This window comes from Cervus elaphus, chromosome 23 (genome assembly GCF_910594005.1).
Source record: "Cervus elaphus chromosome 23, mCerEla1.1, whole genome shotgun sequence".
Lineage (NCBI taxonomy): Eukaryota > Metazoa > Chordata > Mammalia > Artiodactyla > Cervidae > Cervus > Cervus elaphus.
This window is the reverse complement of record NC_057837.1, coordinates 19946417-19962382: the sequence shown is the minus strand read 5'-3', so window position 1 is coordinate 19962382 and position 15966 is coordinate 19946417. Positions and strand designations below refer to the sequence as shown.

Here is a 15966-nt window from a genome sequence, read left to right as displayed (position 1 = left end):
TCATAACAAGTGACTTTTATAACTGCATGTCTAATGAAATGATCAGAACTTATCTAAAAGGGTCATGGAATGCAATATTATTACCTTTGTTTTATGATGATACTGTTAACATATAAAGAAGATTAGTTTCCAACTAAGCTGTAAAAAACTTTCGGGATACTTGTGGCAAGAAATTTTCAACTATGAATTTGATTCGAAAGTTTCAGTTATACAGATGGATAAGTCCTTAGGTTTCTACTTAAAGCACAGAGCCTATAGTTGACAATACTGTATTGTATACTTGAGATTTTGCTAAGAGGGTAAAGCTTAGGTTACACACAAAAAACAATAATAAATAATTAGGGCAGGAGGAAGCTTTCAGTGCTATTGGGGGTGTTTCTGTTGTACATAGTGGTGATAGTTTCATGGGTTAATATTTATCTCCAAACTCATCAAATTGGATACATATTAAACATGTACAAATTTTTGTATGTCAATCATACATCAATAAAGTGTTTTTCTAAAAGAATTATATTAGACTGGGAACTTGCCGTACAATGTAGAGAGGCAGCGTATCTGTGAAGATCTCAGAACCATTACTACTGAAAACTGCCCATATAGCAATGATGTAACTTTTACAGAATGCAAAACATAGTTACAAACTTCATTTCCTTTGCCTTCCTGGCAAACCAGCTATTCTGATCCCTATTTTGCAGGCTTAGAAAGTCAAATGGCTTCCAACTCTTACAAGCCTTCTACTGTGGTGGGCGTGGGGGTGAGGGGCTTCAACCTGAAGCCCTGCCATGTGACTTCACATCCATTAACTATCCAGACATCAGTCAGTTAAGATACAATATAACACGATATAATATTGACTAATCATCCCTTAGAATATGTTTGCCCACACTATTATTTTTCCAGTCTTATGGAAGTTTGGATGTTCCCTGAGCAAATTTCTAATGTGGCACCTTGGAGAAAAAAATCGCTTAAAAATATCTTGTACCTTAAATTTCATTGTGTGTGGGTCACCTAGATCGTATGACTCTTCCTATCACTTCACACAAAGCTTAATGAAGATGACAGAGGGCTGAGATCACATCCATGACGTCTGACCCTTTTATTGGCTAAGAGCATCTGCAAAGCCACTAGCTAAGTGCTTTGGATCAGAACCCCTAAGGCCCAGAATATCCAGTCAATCAACCTCGGATATAGTCTTCACAAAACAATAAACCCAAGATGAGAGGTTGGAAAATACACTGGAGACCATTACTTATCTTTGATTCTTCTCAGATTTATCAGACCCTCTATTCCTTAAGCCCTGGATGCAAACCACATCTTTTCCACCTAATGTGACAGATTTGAACTGATAGATGGTGTTAGCATCCCATGATATATTGGAACATCAGATTTCCTGCTGACAAAATCCTGGGGAGGTTTGTAGGACCAGGGCGACTCAGTAGAAAATTCTGTATTGACTTTCTATGTCCAAGATTCTAGTTTCTGATTTCTTGAGTGCCTAGGGAAGGTTATTGCTGTTGGAAATGAAAGCTTGATTGATTAGAACAGAGATGTGCCTTTTAAAAGATTGAATTGCCGGCCTTAAAGGATCAAATTCAACTCTCAAGAGGGAAGCTGCCCTTATAACTCTTTTTTTTTTTTTTTCTCCCTAGGCAGTTGTGATTCTTTGTCCCCCCACCCTCCTATACCTTGAAATAGCAAATTGTGGACTACCTTACTGTGTGAAGGGTCTTGGGTAAACTGGCCTTCAGACCGAGGTCTGGAGATCATAATCTGTTAGTAGAAAGCTGAAAAAACCCACACATTAGAGGCAAAGCAAGACATGTTTTCTCACTTCAAATGAAGTCTGCAAAAGGCGCCCTTAGTGGGAGTGGATATTCAGTGAGAAAAGTTGGAGACTGAAGAATCACTTAGCAATGGCCTTGCAGGTTGGGCAGCCACTTCTGACTGTGGCTTCCTTCTGGTTAGACTCGATATCCTGGTGTCTGATTGGTGTGCTACGCAGGCGGTATGTTCTCTACCCTCTCATGGAGCAGGCACCGTGCCACTGGTCTGGATCATGGCTCCAAGGCAAAAATGAAACCTGATCTCTCAATGGGACAGAGGAGCAGGCTGGACGCTCAAGGCACTCAGAGGTGGTGTAGGTAGGGAATTATTCTGAGTCAAACCATCTCCCTTTCCCAAGCCTTTAGAAACTGACACTTGCACAACATGATCAACCTATCAGTAACACCATCTTTGCCTTTTGTAAATTATTTTATTTTTTGTGCATTTGTTAAAACCACATAATGTTCATTCATATACGGTTTAAGATATTTTCCTATGATTGGGAGTTCCCTGGTGGCCCAGTGGTTAGGGCTTTCAATACCATGGCCCAGGCTTGATTCCTGGTCAGGGAACCAAAATCCTAAAAGCCGCATGGTGAGGTTGGAAAAACGAACAAAATATAAATTTTTTTCCTATGAAAAGAAAGATGTTCTGTTTTTTAATGAGAAAACATAAAATTCACCATTTAAACCATTTAAAAGTAAACAATTCTGTAGTTTTCAGTAATTTACACTTTTGTACAACTATCCTGCTAACTCTAGACCATATCCAGGAAACCCCGAAAGAAAACCCACATGTTCCAGCCCAACGTGCCATCTACCTCCACCTACTTTTGGTAGATCAAAGGTTGTAAATTACTTAATTTATATGGCTTTGGCTAGGTAGAACGTGCACACATGCAGCAGTTGGGAAGTACTCAAAAGAGTACATGGTGAATAGTCACTCTTCTTACCTTCATCCTCTCCTGACCCAGTTTCCCTCTCTGGTGACATGTTTTTACCCATTTCTTTATCCTTCTAGAGATAGTTAATGCTTATACTCATATACACAAATACACAGCTTCCTATATGATATGAGCATATGATATTTCATGCATACCTCTTTTTACATAACTGCTTTCATTTTTAGTCAATTTGATCCCAGGAAGGTCCATGTAAGTCAACAGCCATACCCACAACTTCTCAAGAAATGCCTCCTAAGGTACTTTGATCTCATTAAGATTCAGATGACTGCACCTTCACTCTCTTTTCCCAGAGACATTTTGTCAATGGAAATAAATTACTAGGGCCACGTAAGTCTAATCAGTAGACTCAACAATGGGTGTGTTGGATCTATGCCCAACCTTTGCCTTAATTTAAGACTTTTTTTTTTTTTTTTTTGCCTGTGAGAACTGAGAGCTTCAATTTTCAACCCTAAAAGTTCTGGAGTTTCTGAACATTGGCAGCTCTGCTGGACTCATCCTGGCTGTGCTTCATGTGTCTTTTCATCCCAGAACCAGACTGAAGAAGTAGCACCACATGAGACTTGATGGTCTCAGAGTGCGGGCAGAACATAAGGGCTGATGGGAATACCCAGCACTTCTAAAAACCTCTGCTCAGGTGAGGCCGATGGCTCCTCTGCTTCTGGACCATCTTGGCCAGTTGAGTGGCCAAGCTCCAGTCAGCAGGATGAGGAGGTCTACAGGGAGAACTGGAAGAACAGGGAAGGAAATGGAAGTTGTGAGCCAATGATACAATCTCCATGCCTCATGAGGTTGGAATGTTGCAACTCTCTCCATAGAGAAGGACACTGAGGTACAGACAGGCTGAGTGCCTTGTGCAAGGTCCCAGGGCTCCTGAGTGGAAGAACCAAGATGTGATCCTAAGGGGGTCTGGCTTCGGGAGGCTGAATCATTCTCCAGATGCCTCCTCTGGGAGCTCTCATTTTTGTGAACTACCTGTACCATCTTGTCTAAATTGTCAGCAGGCTTTAATAAAAACAATTTTAGGAGATGACTCAAATATGGCAGTAATAAAACTTTGTAAAATGGTGTTATGGATTTCCTCCAGAAATAATTCATTAAATTGATGCCAGTTGTAACTTGTGAGATCATAAAGCTCAATGCAGGGGTATTGAAAACATGAAGGTAATCCAGACACAGTGTGTTCAATAACCCCTCAGCCTCCTCTCTGAATTGCTTTGCTACACATTCACTCAGAACCAAAGAATATAAAAACTCAAGGTATCAGATTGTGAAAAGAGTTTAAATTCATGGATCTTATACACAGAGGAAGAAATCTTTTAGGACGAATCCTAAAAGATTTGTCATCTTCAACCTGAGTGTCTGGATTCAATGGGAATCCAGCCGTTGTTAAACAACATGGGCAGGAAAACAGTGATTAAAGCCACATGTTACAAGCCTGTCACAGGCAGGGCTTAGAATTCCAAATATGGCCTCCTCATCATCCTTGACCCTTCATCCTTTTACCACTCCCTTTTCTTCAGAACTGGCTCAGGTTTGTCTGGTAAAAGAATTTTCTATAAATTGTATTTAGTCTTATCTCCTGAGAGGTGTGGAGCTCTGAACTATTAGAGGGTGCAGCTCCCAAACACTCCCTAAAGAAATAACTATACACAGATGAAATCAAATTAAAATGAAGTCAATTGTGGCCTTGAGGCAAGAGTCATAAAACACAAGCAACACCATGAATGACACGTATGGGATGGCAGAAGTGAGGGGAGAGGGGATTGGGTTTTATGGAGCTGATTCTGTGCTGGGCTTTGTGGAGATGGACAACCAGGGCTGGAAGGATGAGGGAAGCTGCATACACATACTGTCAACGAGTGAGACTCAGAGAGAATCTGGTGCAATGGCCATGCTGGGGAAGTCCTTGTGGAGAAAAGCAAGTGGGTGCCATTAGTACTTGTCCACACACTGGGCTGGTCCATCTGTGCAAGCAGCTACTTTTGCCCTGAGAACATCCTCACCCATTGAATCGGTAGAATCAGTAGAACCACTAATCAATGATCTTTGATGCTCAGTAGCTTAACGGCATAGAATGTTTACATTTCAAACAAGCCGATTGGGAATGTGGTAGATAGCCTTCCATGCGGTGATTCTGGGACCCATGATCCTTCCATCTAGTGAGCCTGCCATCTTTTTAGTCTCAGAGTTCTCCACTTGAGGTTTCTAAGAGTAATGTCTATTGGATTTGCCCACGTTTCATCAGCCAGGACGGTCACGGGGTTCTATCTAATTATATGGGAGCTGTGAAGTGTAGTTTTCCTGGGCACCTAAGGGGAAAATGAAAGGGTTTAAAGAACATGTCACCAGACCTGTAGAGGCAATACCCCTATAGGTAAGAATCAAGTGATGTCTACATCCATGAAGAAAAACCCCTCTGATAATTCAAGGGGTTCTCTATTCTTCACCAAAAGAAGTTCAGAGTCCTTGGCACCTGGCAGGGAGCCCTTAACAGGGGAGCACTAGCCTTCCTTTCTAGGTTCACGTCTTACTTCTCCCTGTCCAGCCCCCACCTCCCTACCCCATGCACTTCACACTCGCCAGAGCAGACTGCTGGCTATTCTTTGAAAGTGCCACATATTTTCACACCTTTGGGTCTTTGCAAATGTTGTTTCCTGTCTGAAACACCCACTCCTCCACCACAAGAGACAGCCTAGACACCTCTTCTCTCTGGGCCCTTCCTTGGTCTCCCTCCCCTAGGCCAAATTAATTGCCACATTCCACGTGCTCCCACTTCCTGTATCGTATTTTATTATAACTTACAACACTGCATCACACGCAGGTGTTGTTGTTCAGTCGCTAAGTCGTGTCCGACTCTTTGCGATCCCATGGACTGCAGCACGCCGGGCTCCTCTGTCCTTCACTATTTCCCAGAGTTTGCTCAAATTCATGTCCATTGAGTCAATGACGCCATCCAACCATCTCATCCTCTGCTACCACCTTCTCCTTTTGCCCTCAATCTTTCCCAGCATCAGGGTCTTTTCCAATGAGTTGGCTCTTTGCATCAGGAGGCCAAAGTACTGGAGCTTCCGCTTCAGCAACAGTCCCTCCAATGAATATTCAGGGTTGATTTCCTTAATGATTGACTGGTTTGATCTCCTTGCAGTCCAAGGGACTCTCAAGAGTCTTTTCCAGCACCAAATATTTCCCCCCATTTTACAGTAGGTCTGTGGTCTCTCCCCCTGAACTGTCCAATGTGGGGAAAGAAACCTGTGTGAGACGTACCCCTGAGAGTCAATATCGGTGTCTAACTGAAGAGGTTCTTATGGACTATGTCAAGAATCAAACAGAAATTTGGGATACGGTAAAGAGACTGAGTTTTATTTTAAGAAAAGTTGTAAGCTTTTTAGAAATGTATCCTAGATGCATTGTTCATCCCTGGGGAAAGAGAAAAGCTAAAAGAAAGCATGGGTAATACATTTCAGAGACCAAGATAATCATAATATTGTGTTCTTTGAAGCCACAGTGCTGGTTCAGGCACATGGTTTAGTTGCTAAGTCATGTCCAACTCTTGCAATGCCATGGACTGTAGCCCACTGGGCTCCTCTGTCCATGAGCTTCTCCAGGCAAGAATACTGGAGTGGGCTGCCATTTCCTTCTCCAGGTTCAGGTACATGGAAGAGGACAAAACCACGCCCAGTGAGAGTCTTTGATAAAAATGCAGTCGTGACACAGTTGCATGGAGGAAACCTAAAGTTTTTGGAGAAGTGCAAAGAAACTTGCTTATATTAACATTTCATTGCTTGGTCCTGATAAGGGGAGCCCTTCCATGGGGTACGTGTGAAGCTCAGAGCTGAGCCCTGCTGAGGGTACTTTGAATCCTTCTATCCTCATAAATGAGCTTGAACTTCCACCTTAACAAAGTCAACACAGACAGCTACCCTTCAAAAGGAACTTCTCCATGACCAGAATGGGTTGCGAGATGAAGAGGCATTTATGACTCTAGGCTTAGAAACTTTCAGGGTGAGATGAGTTTGCCTCTTATTCACAGTTTTTATGTCCTGTGTTTCTCATTTCATGTGCTGGTGTCCACACAAGCTTACAGCCTCTCTCCTTCTCCCTCTGCTGGCTCTGATTCCCCACTGCCTCAGGCCAGACTTTCTAAGACAAACTTTCCTAGCTGTCAATGCCCTGCTTATTGCTCCCAGTCCTGTTAAAAATAGATGCTGTTCTGCTGCTTCAATCCTCAAAGAATAAGAGATGAGGTCATTTTCTGCTCGGAGAGTAGATCCAGGCTAAGTGATTGGCACCCGTGCATTCAATTGCCAAGGAAACAGGTGTTCAAATGACTTCTCCCATCCTATTAAATATCCTTTTCATACATTGATCCAGAGAAATGTTTTCATTCTCATGACTGAATAGGCAGCCCTGTAATTTATCAGTTACATCCATTTCCCACCCCCACACCCCCAGCAACAGTTTCTCTTCAGTTTTTGCCAAGATTGCCTATTGTCTCCCTAAGTTTCTGTCCAAGTTGAGTGATAGAAGGGTGATCTTATGGAATTAAACAGTGAACAGCAACAAGCACATAATTTAACAGGACTTGGAGGCATGGCTAATGGGGTTCCTTCTAACTGATTTTCCTGTGTTTTCTGACAATGGCTTAAAGGCTTAAAGTTACTAAAACTTAAAGTTGCAGAAATGACTCCTCAGTGAAACTGGGGCCAAGGCAAGGGGATGTAGAGAAAGAAAGAGAATTTAAAAATGAAAGTACAGAACACTAGAAATAGGGAATGTATCAGCTAAATTTCTTTCAAAGTCTTTTAAAAAGTCTTTCAGTAATCGTGTAGCATATTAAACACAAGAGGTGTGGAAACCACAAAATGTGTTTACACCTGAGCAGCCGAGTTCTTCACAAATACCCCAATTCAACACCAGGATCAGGAAGGCAGCTTCAGTTTTCAGCCCCTAAACTGAGCAAATGATTACAGCAGTTCAGTGTCAAGTGAGGCAGATTTTTAGAGATTTGGGGGGTCCTAATTCCAACTTGAACTTTGAGCCTTTCCCTGACTCTGAACAAATGACTTTATTTCTTGAGAGCTTGGTTTCTTCATCTGCAAATTGAGAAAACTGAGTTAGATGATTTCCAAGGTCATTTCTGGTTCTAATGTTCTGTGCATGCCATTTTCTAATGGGTATATTGTATCATCTGGAAATTCCATAGTGCTCCTGCCCCTGACTTACATCAAAAACAAAACAAACAAACAAAAAAATGGCAACAACGGTGAAATTAATTCCTTTTTGATTTGTCTTAGTATTTTCAGTTCTCAAAGAGTCTTTGTGAAGTTATGTGTATATGCATCTATCTGGGGTATGTGTTTGTAGGATGTTATATTCAGATTTGAAAGCCTAAAGTAACCAGGTCAAGCCACCGTGTTTAGCAGACTAAAACCCAGAGTACCAGCCACAGAAAAACATAGCGCTTTGCTTTCTTTCTTTTACTTTTTATTTTCTTCAAGCTACCCCTCCCCTTCTCTTATTTCTCTTTCAGAATTGGGGAGGAGTCCTGCGTAACAGGCCTCTAGCACTGAGGATCCACTGATGCCTATAAGGATGGCCTTGGCCTTCCTGGGATGGTTAGAGGTAGTTAACAGCCCCAGACTGGAGATGAAGCTTACCTGTACGAGGGGCATCTAATGATCGTACCAAAACAGCGAGGGAGAGCTGGAATTCTCAGGCCAGTGGACTTTTTAAAACTTCAGAAGTATCCTTAGCAAGATTCTTTAATGCAGCCTCCACACTGCAGGGGTTTGGAAGTATTCTGATGTTAGCATCTAAAATGAAAAAAAAAAAAAATCAGTTTTCCTTTGAACATATGCTTTGGCAAAGTTTAGTCTTCCTCAACCTGGTTATTTGAACCTAGATGTGCTATAAATTGCCCTACACGCATGTTTCAAATAACAGATGTTATTTTCCTTTAGGCTTACTTTTATTAAAAAAAAAAGAGAGATAAATAATTTAAAACATTCAAAACAGGAATTAAAAAAAACAAAATTGCCTGGTACAGATTCAGTTTAATGCCCCAAATTATTTATTTATATTCTAGAATAAGAGAATTGGTCCACTGACCTTTAGTTGATTTTTTTGGGTAGTGGTGGGGGGCATGCCCGCGGTTTGTGGAATCCTAGTTCCCAGACCAGGGATTGAACCCGTGCCCCCTGCAATGGAAGCCAGCCTAACCACTGGACTGCCAGGGAATTCCCTTCAGCTTATTTTTCTGTGTGTATCCAGCAGGGTGCTGCTAAGAACTATGACACTTGTCCAAAGCACATGCTGGTGCTGGAAATCAGAGCTGGCTGGAGACCTGGCTCATTAGGAGTCTACTTGCTTGAGGTATTGAGGGCTCCTGGAAGCAAACCCAGCCTCAGGAAAGAGACAACCAGCTCCACAGACTTAATCCAGTAACAAAGCCTTACTTACCAGTTGGAATAGGGAATTCTGCATCTGTCACTGTTTTTTTCTTGGCCGCTTTCCCATAAATTCATATCCCATGACAAATGTTTCCCTAAATAAAGACTGTTTTCCTAAAAGCTCTCCTGAGATATTAGGGCACAGGGAATAGGACTCGGGGGTCCCAGTGCAATGAGATGATGGTCAGTGGACATGACAACCTCCAGGGAGGGCAGACGTGATGGGGAGCAGGGGGTGATAGTGCCCACAGCAGCGGCAGCGAGGTCTGTGGAAATGCTTTGTGGAGGCATCGTGGGAACTCACAGAGGAGGATGAGGCACAGGGGTGCTCAGCAGAGGGAGATATTAATGAACCCTGTAGGCACACCTGGGCCTCAGGAATATCTGGCGAGAGCGGACACGAGTAGGGGAGCAGATGAGGCTAAGAGGCAGCAAAAGTGACGAGAGGATGAGATTTTAGTTTGCCCTCCTGCAGCTTATTCCCAATAATTACTGGATTATTTCCCAATAATCTATTGGGAAAGACAAGATGGTCAAACCCGAGAAACTAGGAAATGATAAGAAGAAGATGTGATCAAGCACCACTGTGTTATTAGAGTCTGTGTGCCTTCCTCACAGTGGATTCTGACATGGCCTTAAAGAGTGAGTGGGAAGTGAGCAGGTATAGAGCCTTTGAGAAGTGCTGAGAACTGCAGGCGGCTAACAAAATCTTCTTACAAGTGCGTGGGGCCCTTGTCGTGTGCCTAGAGCACGCTATAAATTGCCTGCGCTGTGTGGTTAATCCTCACAATGAGTAAGGAAGGTGTTATTCCGCAGAGCTGAGAAAGGCAGGCTCAGCTAGGTTAAGTGAAGGGCCCAAGTTCACAGTTAGTGAGCGGAGGGCTGAGTCAAGGGAGATCACAGGCCGTCTGTTCCCGAAGGACTGCAGGAGTGGGAAAGTGGTGTTGCAGGTAGGAAGACTTGAGTGCCAACCCACGGGGTTTGCGTGCACGTCTGCAGGTAAGTGGAGCTCAGTGGCACTGTTTGTGGAGAAGACAACCACAATATTCATTGTGGGTGCGCTAATTAACCAGGAAGAAAGATGGGAAGAGCAGAGACGTAAAGGCGGTGCGGTCTGCCAGCAGGGGCAGTTAGCAGTCCGAGCCTTGTGAAATCAAGGAGGATGGCGAACTGAACACCATTTGAGAGGAAGAAACTGCAGGCCTCTGTGGCTTGCTCTTAATGAGGACCAGGAAGCCTACCGGGACGTGGGAGGCCCTCCTAGGAAATACTGCCTCCCATTCGGTGGGCCAGGTTCTGGCAAAGCTGGGCCAGGGGCCAAGACTCCCCAGCCTCATCAAATTGGAATTGAAATCCAGGCTCAGAAACAGATTGTGGGGATGGGCTCAGAGTGGGCATGGGGCAGGATCAGAAAGGCGGTGGTTAAGGTCTCTCTGGGACCCTAGAAACCTTAATGAGTCCAATCAAGGGTGTGGGCAAAACAGGAGATTCTGTGGGCCGGAACCTGGGTGCCAAAAGCTGCAGGAAGCACAGAAGTGAGATGAGGTCAGGAATTTCATTTGTCTTTCCTCCAAGCAAGGACACCAAGGGACACATTTGGCAACTAGCCTCTTAGGGTCACGGCTGTAACTTAGCTATGTGTTAGAGCAGTCTCAGTCTTTGAAAGTGGTCAGACTCTGTCTTAAATGCCTAATATCCCGCAGCTGGAATAGCCAGTAAGTTATAATGCCCTGATTCTCATCCTCGATTAGTGTGTGTGTGTGTGTGTGTGTGTGTGTTCGTAAAATTGTCTAATGTTAAAATGTATCATTAATTTATTTTCCAGTGTCTAGGTTAGAATATAACTATGTGATATATATCAAATGAATTTCATGGCTACAGTCCAAATGTAACAAATGAATCATTTAAAACTATTCACATATTGGTGATGCCAAATTTTTCATTTTCTCCCATTTTATAAATGCATCATATCTCAGCTCGAAATCAATCTATTAACCTTGAAAACATTTTGAGCTGGAATGAAGGTTAGCAGTGAACTTTGCGACCTTCCACATGATATCAGTCATATTTAGCAATTATTATTGGCTTTGAGTAATGAGGAGTCAGTTGAGACAGGAATAGTAACGTGGTGGTTACCAATAAACCACACTTCAGAGGCCACAGGGAAAATGAAAGGCAAGCAGAATCAGGCTTTTTAAACCTCAGGCTTGTCTGCCACAACGCTCCTACCTTTTAGAAACAAAATTGAACATCTTAGCAGCTATTCTGATGAATTACACATAAAATACTCTAGTTAAATCTTTGTTAGGAGATAAGGAATTCTGTTCAGCGGATTTGAAGGGCAACTGAAGATTTAAAAAAATGATGTGTCTGCCCTCTAAAACCTCCACAGGGATGAGTCTGATGAATTTCCCAGGTGCCAGGACTGGGGGCTGTAATAAAATGGGAGGAACAATGCAGGCAGAAGCTAAGCAGTGTTATTTTTTAAATTAAAGTCCAAATAAATGTCTCAACTAAAAATGCCTTGGGAATACATAAATATGTTATCCTCTGGATGAATTTCATATTATATTATATTGATTTTAACACAATATAAAATATAATAGAGATACTTTTGGGTTCACAACATGAAAGAACAGTTAATGGTTTGCCCATATGGGACATATGAAAATACTTTCCTTAAATTCTTCTGCCATGTTTTATGGATAATCTACTTCCATACTACTAGCGGTATGAAAGCTTGGTGCCATCAGTGGAACATTTTTCATCTCAATTATTTGCTAGACTTAAGATTAAGTGGTGCCATATTTACTGGAAAAGAACCTAACTTCATGGAATTTGAAAGTAAACTGTAGTTGTCTCATTTTATTAATTTGGAAGTATTTCACAAAGGAGTTCCCTCTCTTGGACCGAATTTCCTCGTCTATAACAAGACAAGCCTGTACCTTCTTTACAGTCCTTGCTTCTGGTGTTCAGTGGTTCTTATTCTTTCCTAATTAGAATCTAATTATTGCTGTAGAACCATAGATATCAGCTGAACATCGGTCTTTCTCTGAGTAATCATATTTTATCTGCAGTCCTTAAAATGTGTATAATTGTGTAACATTACTCACAGAAGAAAGGAAACATTAGATTTACCTCTAGTGCCATAGGCCAAAAGTCAACTATATACTTCCAGATTGAATTGGGTTTTTAAGAAGTTGATTTCCTAGTATCTTAGCTTATGTTATTTTCAAGGAGAAATATATCAATTTACATTAATTCAAGAACTAATATAAAAAGAGAGTCAAGTCACAACTTTAAGCTGTAAAATCGGGAAACTGGGGACTGGAGATGAATCACCTCTGGCAGAACAATGGATAATGGAAAATTACTTTCAGTAAATATGCTCAATGACTTTTCCAGAGAAAGAAAGAAATTAACAAAGACCTACTGACCCTCAAAGTTCTTCCAAGTGACCTAGAATCATGAGAATTTACCCAATTGAGCTAAGAGAGTTTCCAATTATATTGGGAACCAGAAATTTTGCAACCAATTGCTTGCAAGTTGTTCCCCTTTCTTGTCTTTTGATTTTTCTAACTCCTACATTGTGTCAGCTGAAAAACATTCTGAGTCGCTATTGCAAAATGAATGGGTGGGCCCATGTGATACAGTTTCCACGTATCCCACTGAGCATTTACTACATCCCTAGGTTCATTTTAGGTGAATTTCTCTTGAACTAAAAATCCCCAGCCCAGGAAACTCCTCATAAAATGGAAAGAGTCTTCATTGCCAGAAAAGATCCAAATAGAGATCTTTGGAGGAGATTTCAGGAATAAGTAATGGAACTAAGCTATTGAAGCCACAAAACACATTGATTTCCTCCCTAGGAAAAGGATCCAGAGTCAAAGGCAACTGTAAGAAGTTGCACATATTTTTGAGTGTTATTGTGAAAGAGGACTGATTAAGTCTGGGGGAGCTGACTCACTGGAAAAGATCCTGGTGCTGGGAAAGATTGAGGGCAGGAGGAGAAGGGGTAACAGAGGATGAGATGGGTGGATGGCATCATCGACGTCAGTGGACATGAGTTTGAGCAAGCTCCTGGAGGAGAAGGACAGGGAAGCCTGGTGTGCTGCAGTCCACGGGGTCACAAAGAATCAGAGATGACTGAACGACTGAACAATAACAACGCCAGTGGAGGACTTGAACTGACATGGTTTTATCTCCACAATTCTCAGAGACAGCAATAGGGGATTAACTCTCAGTTTAGCTGCTCAGTTGTGTCTGACTCTTTGCGACCCCATGGACTGCAGCACATCAGGCTTCCCTGTCCATCACCAACTCCCTGAGATTGCTCAAACTCATGTCCATCGAGTCGGTGATGCCATCCAACCATCTCATCCTCGTCCCCTTCTCCTCTCGCCTTCAATCTTTCCCAGCAGCAGGGTCTTTTCCAGTGAGTCAGTTCTTCTCATAAGGTGGCCAAAGTATTGGAGTTTCAGCTTCAGCATCAGTTCTTTCAATGAATATTCAGGACTGATTCCCTGGTTTGATCTCCTTGCAGTCCAAGGAACTCTCGAGAGTCTTCTCCAACACTACAGTTCAAAAGCATCAATTCTTTGGTGCTAAGCTTTCTTTCTTTTTTGCCTTGAGAACCCCATGAACAGTATGAAAAGGATTAAGTCTATTTAACCACAAACTTGTTTGAAGTTAGCATTTTACCAGGAACATGTTTATAAAGAAATATTAGAATTTACTTTTCTTCCTCCTTTGTGGCAAGTAACAATATACATGTTTTGTTTAACCTCTTCAGTTGTTTGGAAATGTTTTGGTTTAACTAGGGAGTACTTTATTAATGGCAGTTCATCGTACAGCTTTCTTCATGACTTGCCCTAAGAACAAAATTAAACTTCCTGAATTTGATTTCTCTAAAATACATCCACCAAACGCAATTGCCCTTTCTGTCAAATAAGCCCTTACTGGTGTGTAAGTTTGAAGTTATTTTTTTCCCTCTCTCATTATGGTTGTTCCAAGACTCTTGACATTCTCTAAATCATCTTTCACTCAGTACAAGAGGTCCATGAGGAAGTCAAGATCGATGGCAGACTTCATCTCTCTTGAATTTTAATGCAAATGTCGTTCCCCTAATCAAACAAAGGTTAAAAAAGGAAATCAAATTAGCTTATTACAAAAGCCAGCATAACTGAACTGACAAGAGAAATGCTTTCTGCATGAAAAGCCCTTAATCAATACCTTAAATAAGAATGTCACTGGAAAGAAGGGTTCATATGTGGTCAGTCATAATCTGCAAATCAATACGGTCTTTTTAATAAATATTTGACCACAACAGCTCAATAGGCATTGCCTATAAGAGTTCCTTTCTTTACACCAAAATGAAACAAAAGTACAGCATAAATGTAATGTTCAGGACAAAACCTAAACTGTGAGAGAATTCAAGGTTAGGGCTATTTCACCCTTTAATCATTGCATATTAAGCATGGAAGAGATTCTCCTCAGAGCCTTGTCTGGGATTCTAGTCCCCTATGTAATTTAGCTGTTCAAAAGTAAAATGATGTCAGAATATAGATTACTTATTAGAGCTAGGTGCAAGTTTCCTAGTCTAGGCTTAGTTTGGCTATCTGAAACTAATCAAACATTATACATGCAATATAACTTCAAATTTTTTAACTCAAATCTATAAAAATATAGTCATGTGGCAGATAACATTTTATAAGTCAGTATATTTTCATTATATTCAATCAAAACTGTAATCAGCTAATATCCAATAAGCACTTTCTGCATTTGGTAGCACCATATGTGCTAAGTGATAAGTCATTAGCACTGCTACTGATGTAACCTGGAATCTTCCTTTTATTGGATGTGTGACCTTAGGTATGATCACTTAATTTTTCATGCTAGAAAGTATGAATAAGAATGGTGTGTACTTCAAATGCCATTTTGGAGATTTAAAGCCATAATGTAGGTAAAGATGCTAACATAGTATGTGGCCCATTGTAAATGATGATACATGGTAACTCTTATTATTAACTATTATTGAATTGTGATGATAGGCAAATAAAGAAATACAATTTAACACACAGTTCTGGTTTGAACAGCGCAATATGACTCAGTAGAATTAAATAAAATTTACCTATATGACAAACCTAGACAGCATGTTAAAAAGCAGAGACATTACCTTGCCAACAAAGGTCCATCTAGTCAAAGCTATGGTTTTTCCAGTAGTCATGTATGGATGTGAGAGTTGAACCATAAAGAAAGCTGAGTGCTGAAGAACTGATGTTTTTGAAATGTGGTATTGGAGAAGACTCTTGAGAGTTCCTTGGACTGCAAGGAGATCAAGCCAGTCAATCCTTAAGGAAATCAACTCTGAATATTCATTGGAAGGACTGATGCTGCAGCTGAAACTCCAATACGTTGGCTCCCTTATGGGAAGAACTGACTCTTTGGAAAAGACCCTGATGCTGGGAAAGATTGAAGGCAGGAAGAGAAGGGGACAACAGAGTATGAGATGGTTGGATGGCATCACTGACTCAATGGACATGAGTTTGAGAAAGCTCCAGGAGATGGTGAAGGACAGGGAAGCCCGGTGTGCTGCAGTTCATGGGGTCGAAAAGAGTCAGACACACCTGAGCAACTGAACAACAACCTTGGAAAAACCTATCAGGTCACTGGAAATATTCAACTACAGTCTATAATTTTACCATATTCCTTTGATTTGCTTTCTTTCTC

The 15966-nt window shown here is 41.5% G+C and overlaps 2 long non-coding RNA genes across 9 annotated transcripts in view; one reads left to right on the top strand and one right to left on the bottom strand.

Moving 5' to 3' along the window:
• LOC122681435 overlaps positions 1-15966 on the bottom strand; it is a 122245-nt gene that overhangs the window by 3236 nt on the left and 103043 nt on the right. For 2 of the 3 annotated variants that reach the window (XR_006336967.1, XR_006336968.1), the window contains exon 3: positions 8446-8601. This is a non-coding gene — a long non-coding RNA (uncharacterized LOC122681435). Of the gene's footprint in view, positions 1-7584; positions 7882-8445; positions 8602-15966 lie in introns of those variants that run through there. The other variant, XR_006336970.1, reaches the window with a different exon arrangement.
• LOC122681436 overlaps positions 1-15966 on the top strand; it is a 109340-nt gene that overhangs the window by 3382 nt on the left and 89992 nt on the right. For 4 of the 6 annotated variants that reach the window (XR_006336972.1, XR_006336974.1, XR_006336976.1 and 1 more), the window contains exon 1: positions 9949-10236. The exons of the other annotated variants lie outside the window; for them this stretch is intronic. This is a non-coding gene — a long non-coding RNA (uncharacterized LOC122681436). Of the gene's footprint in view, positions 1-9948; positions 10237-15966 lie in introns of those variants that run through there. 6 annotated transcript variants of the gene reach the window in all.